Raw genomic sequence first — 6000 nt, 5'->3', positions numbered from 1 at the left:
ACAGCTGAGCTTGATCCAAGGCTACAAAAACCACTGTTGTGGTTACATAACCCCACAGTCCGACAGCAGAACTCCAAGTCAACCTCAGTGAGTAACTCAATTTCTTCATTTCTCCCTGGGCTGATAGTGTTTGCTTTTAGTCTGGCTCAAATTGTATTACACCTGCATTAATCAAGAAAGCAAATAGTATTACAAGATTAGTGAACAGGAGTAGAGAACCTAAGTTCCCTAATGTATTTCAGTCTTTTTTTATTTATTGTATTTTATTTTTTTATTTAAAAAACAAAACAAAACAGGATCAAACAAAAGCTATAAAGCCTCTGTGTGACTGTAAGTGAATCGATTTGCCAAGCACAATACTGTATGCAGGATCTTCCACGACAGCTACAGTACAAGGTAGACAGAAATGAGAAATCTGGTAGAATGTATTAAAACAGATCATGTGCGATGCTGAATGGCTGGTGGCAGGGACCATAACCTGACGTTAGGCTAATCACTTGTCTTGTATCTGCAGTGTACGTGCAGTATTTGTGACAACCTGCCAGCTGCTTTCCGCGTCGTCCTGCTTGAAAGCCCCCTTGCACACATAAGCTTTGCTGTGTGTGTGTGTGTGTGTGTGTGTGTGTGTGTGCTGAGTGACAGAGCCAGAAAGTCTAGATGTGTGAAAGCATGAGTAGACTGGGTGACGACTAGTTTTGTGCCGTTTCCCATTTTGTCTCATGAGCCCTTTTTTGACTTTGCTGTTCATGGCATTGTATTTCATGTACTGTATATTCTGTTGTGTTACTTATTCTTCTGGCTTTATTATAGCACTTTTTTTTTATTTTATTTTATTTTTTTTATATCGTTCCTACATTTCTCACTGCTTATGATGCTGATCTCAAAGCTAATGAAGGAATGAACATATGTATCATGTTGGAAAAAACTTTATTTAATTCCATACAAACTATATGTATGTATGTATGTATGTATGTATGTACTGTGCTGCTATTGAGATCATGTTCGGCACTATTCCTGTTTCATCATGGGACTTCCTGTTGTTGCCAGCTGCATACGGCAGCAATCTAAGCCTATAGGTTTCTCCCCAGGCCCTACTTTATCACATGATGGATCGAGCCCATAATCGTCTGAGATATCTTGTGTCTGCAAGCATGCAATCTTTCCCTGCTAGAAATATCTCGTGTGATACTGTTGCTACCACAAATAAAATGCCAAAGTGGCCACATTTGTAAGGTGATGGGGCTTTGAGAAAGAGAGGCTGTTACAAGAGTTTTCATTCAGATAATAAACTGATGTTGAAACCTACTCTGGTTGACGTGTGTGCTGCATGTCCCAGATATTTGACCTGATGTTGCTGTTGTGCTTTGTGTGTTGTGGAGTTATGGCTGGGTGGTAAAATGGTTTCCATTTTGCAAATGTCATAATCAGGATTTTTGCTTGAACAAACACACTACTCTTATGCCTCACGCTCAATGTAGTGAAAGCATGAGTAATATGACTGGGTGTGTGTATTTTACATTTTCAACAGTTTGACTTTTGATACGGACTCTTTAAACATTTCTATATTCAGTAGCCAGTTAAATGCATGTTCACCTTTCCGTGCATCAAAAGTTCAATACACTGCATGCAAAATACTATAATTGGTCAAGTTTATATACTGTTTACTGAATAATACTAGTAAATACCATACAAAATAAAGTATGTATATGCATGTATTTACACACCCATTTAAAAGACTACTATGTGACGTTAAGCACACAATCTAGTTGTTGCCAGTAATTGTACAAAGGTTTAAAATCTCACAAAATATCTGTCACAATATAAGCTGATTTAAAGGTCCAATGTTGTGCTCATTTTCAGGTTCATACTTGTATTTTGGGTTTCTACGAGAACAGATTTACGTGCTTTAATGTTCAAAAAACTCTGTATTGATCCTCTGCAGGGGCGTAGCACAAAATTCTGGGCCCTGTAGAAAGGCATTTTCTATGGGCCCCTCCCCGCATCCACAGCTATTCATTCTAGCATCTTTTTGGGCCCTCCTCACATGAGGGCCCTGGGTACTCAGTCCCCTTTTTCCCCCCAGTCCAACACCCCTGACCCTCTGTCTGAAACACTCAGTTTTAGCGCCTGTCTCTTTAAGCCCCCCTCCTGAAAAAGAGAGAGAGAGAGAGAGAGAGAGAGAGAGAGAGAGACTGTGTGGAGAGAGCGTTTTGATACTTTTATATTGCACCTCGACCTGCTTTATAATCAAAAAAGACAAAGACCATGGAAACATCACTTTTTACAATATTGGACCTTTTTTAAACGAGCAGTATGCTTGCTGACCTCTGGTACAGAGGTGATAGCAAGTTTCTCTTTTATCTCTTGGTTTTCGGTTACATCCGATCCCCAGACATGTTATGGATAGTCAGACAGCAAGTATTTCTTCATGTGACATGTTTACCATACCTTTTTAAAGAGTAACAGACCAAATTGATTTTCCTAACTGTCTTGTCATCGATTAACAAATGTTTGCTATCGTCCTTGCTGCTTGTGTTTACATGGGGACATCTGTGATGGCATCATTTCTGTTATTTAAATCCTCCCTGTTAATGATTAGCTATTGTTTGCCAGAGATTGCTAAAAGGACAGTGGCCACATCAAATTGTGTCCTCTGCTTTCCTCTCTCTGAAGAGACTGCTCTGTGTGAGTGTTGATTATTTATTCATCCATTCAGACTAATACTCTCGATTAAGGACTTGACAGCCACAGAAAAGGTAATGTGTGTTTCTATCTTTGGGGATTTAAGGTCATAAACTACAGAGACATATTTCATTAATTCAAATTGTTTTGGAATGTATAAAAATAATTAAAGGTGTCACACAAATTCATATATAAAAGCAGGGCAATATCTGTGTTAAAGGAAGACATCTGAAAGGCACATTCTCACCCCAGAGGCACTGCTCAGCTGGTCATATGCCAATAGTCTTACACAGTCTTATCAGACATAAGAAGGGTGAAAACATTTTAAAGGCCCTTTCAAGTATTTGTCACATTATAGCATCCTAAAACATATTTCCAGCATATAGACAGAATGTTTGTGTTTTCTGTTTGCGTGGGAATGTTTGCTCCATGTAATCTTTCTCCTAAGATACAGTATCGGTACAAGATAAGTTTGAAACAAAAACAGGAATTATTCGCGGGCCAAGAATGAATCCATGACCTTGGCCAAATGGGACTTAAAATAAGCTCTGTGGTGACTCTGTAAACAGTACAGTCCATAAGAAAGCCATGGAAAGTCTATTTCATATGTCCAGCAACTTTTACAATTTGCAAATATTTCAGTTTGTTGATAACAGCCATAGACTTGTACTTAACACGACTTAACATACACACTTGTTTGCAGGAGTTTAAGCAAGCGGGTGAAATTGTGTTATTTATTGTGAGCTTCAGAGGAGCTGATAGTTCTCTCGGGTGTACCTTCATAATCAACATATGTACATGAGTGGTACTGATCGCCAATTGTCATCCAGCTTCTCGGCAAGAAAGCGAGAAAGTTGATTCCCAAAAATGTCAAACTGTTGCTTATAAATTTATAACTTTCCCATGAAGGATACATTATCTATAAACTAATCTATTAAATAAAAAAAAGTCTGGTACGGCTGGCTCTGACTTTATCTGTTGATTCATTACTGAATAACCAAGACCTTTGCTTCCTTGTGTTTACTTTAATTGGACACTTGAATAGACATTACTGGTGTTTAATGAAGTCATGCATGGGAGAGAGAGAGAGAGAGTGGGTGTAATTGTTTGAATGGAAAAGAACAGAAACCATGAGGAAGATAAACAGAGGGAGTAAAGAATGTGAATGAGAATATCTGCTAGGGTTGGCATTTGTAAGTGTCGGAACTTGAAAGGTGACTACTGCTTTGCACAGTACCTCACAAGCTCGTCACGTTGACTGCCATTTAAAGGTGCCTTTGGTTAATTTTGTTTTCTATCATTAGACACAATGGGCAACTTCTAATTGTGCTTTATTGTCATATTGCCCTTTCATTTCATTGGGTAATATTTATTACTCTCATGTCTGTGTGCCAAATATGAAGCTAGAGTTAGCTTATCATCAAGACTGGAAACAGTAGGAAAGGGCTAGGTCTGGTAACAAAATCTGCCCACCGGCACTAATGGTATGTTATTTAAGGTGACCAGATTTTTGAGACAAAATCCGGGGACATTTTCAGCTCAGAAGTGCAAATACCTCCAAAACAGGTAATGGTTTTTATCTTTGTAAAACTTAAAACGGGGACACCCCCAGGGGCATCACAAGACCTAGAGCTGCACTAGGGCACAAGCGCCCCTAGGGGGGGGTCCATCGGCATGCTCCCCTGTAAGAAACTTTTGTCTATTTCAACGTTTAAATGCATCAATCTGGTGCACTTTGAAAAGAAATTCAGAGGTAAGACTTGATTATTCTTATCTATGGATGGAAATACTGTATTTGTGCTGTAGCCTGAACTATTTTGCACTTCAGAATTTTAACCATGCACACACAGGTTGAATAGTTTTTTCTTCATATTTTTGCATTGAGAGCTCTGAGCAGCACTTGCTTAAACTGACCTTTGTCGATCTGAAATGAAGACAGATTCAGCAACTGCATGGCCTATTTCTCGCTTAAAATGTTTTCAGAAACATGTTTCGGAGAACTATTTTAGTATAATAAGAGATAGTATTCTGAATGAGTCGCCAGTTAATGGCCGTTCGAAAAATCCAAAATCCGGAAGCAGCAGCCAGATCCACGTGACGCGTTCGTCCAATCAGCTGCCGGTTTTCATTTTTTGGCCGACAGTACAGATTAGCGCCGCCTGCTGTTATGGAGACGTATTACGTCTCGTCGCTTTGCGTTCCTTTTTTGACGAACTCGAGGAGACTGATCAGTCCAACTGCCTTTTCTGCCAACGGTTGGCCGTCTGGTTGGTGTGCAACTGCCTTAATGTTATATCTGGTTTGTTTAAGCTTTACAAAACCAAAATGTATAAACGTCAAGTTGTGGGTATACTGCACTATACTACGCAACCAAAACTTGACATTTTTACATTTTACAGAACCAGGCTAGCTGTTTTCTCCTGCTTCCAGTGTTTATGCTAAGCAAAGCTAACCACCTCATAAGCTAGCTCGGCTCTAGCTTCATATTTAGCATACGGACATTAGAGTGATATAAATCTTTTCTTTTTTATTACTTTTGGCAAGAAAGCAAATATGCATATTTCCCAACAATATATGTCTCTTAATTACCTTCATTTTTGCAGCTACTTGATATATATAGTCAGTTCCATTACAGTTGTGTTAAAACAGTCCATATTTCTGGACATGTTGATCACTGAGTATGAAAATAATAAGTGACTGTGTTGATAGAAATAGCAGAAGTCCATTTAAAGAAAAGCAAACCAAATGTTTGTTAAATTACCTAATTTTTTTTGTTCCTTCTGATTGAAGAAGAGTGACAATTATCTTTACATGTCTAAGTGTGTCTTTTGCTAAATAAAAGGCTGTAGTCAAGATGGTGCCTAGAACATTAAATATATAGAATAAATGAGAAGTGCCCTTGTAGGCCGTATGTTCAGGATATATCAGTTTCCCATTAGCACTTGTTTATTTTCTGCTGCCTCCAGAGCAAAAGGCACGCTATTGAGATACTTCATTTATGATTCAGGCGACAACGATCAATTATTTACTTTGCCACTGTAACGTCTGGCTCTACTCATGTAGGACTTTCACTCAGACAGATTGAATGATCAAACATTAACTAGTCTGTTTAAAGATGTCAGTTATTCTGTTCAGCAGTGAGTACATTCTAGATGCTATTCTTGACGTACTGTACTGGTAATGAATACACTTGCTAATGGTATGGCTCAGTGGAATTTGTCTGCATGCTACGTAAGATAATGTGATGTAGCTTGCAACAGAGGTGAAAGAGGTCAAAATGCAGCTTAAGTTCCATTAAAGAGGGATTATTTACTCAGC

General features: G+C 38.7%; 1 protein-coding gene across 1 annotated transcript in view; it reads left to right on the top strand.

Annotated features, from left to right (window-relative positions):
• The window catches only part of st3gal3b (ST3 beta-galactoside alpha-2,3-sialyltransferase 3b), a 65028-nt gene continuing 59028 nt past the window's right edge, over positions 1-6000 (top strand). The window contains exon 1 of the mRNA XM_078263465.1: positions 1-87. The gene's annotated coding sequence lies outside the window, so the exon portion shown is untranslated. The remainder of the gene's footprint in view (positions 88-6000) is intronic.

Source organism: Sander vitreus, chromosome 12 (assembly GCF_031162955.1).
Source record: "Sander vitreus isolate 19-12246 chromosome 12, sanVit1, whole genome shotgun sequence".
Classification (NCBI taxonomy): Eukaryota; Metazoa; Chordata; class Actinopteri; order Perciformes; family Percidae; genus Sander; species Sander vitreus.
This window is presented reverse-complemented; position numbering and strand designations above follow the sequence as displayed.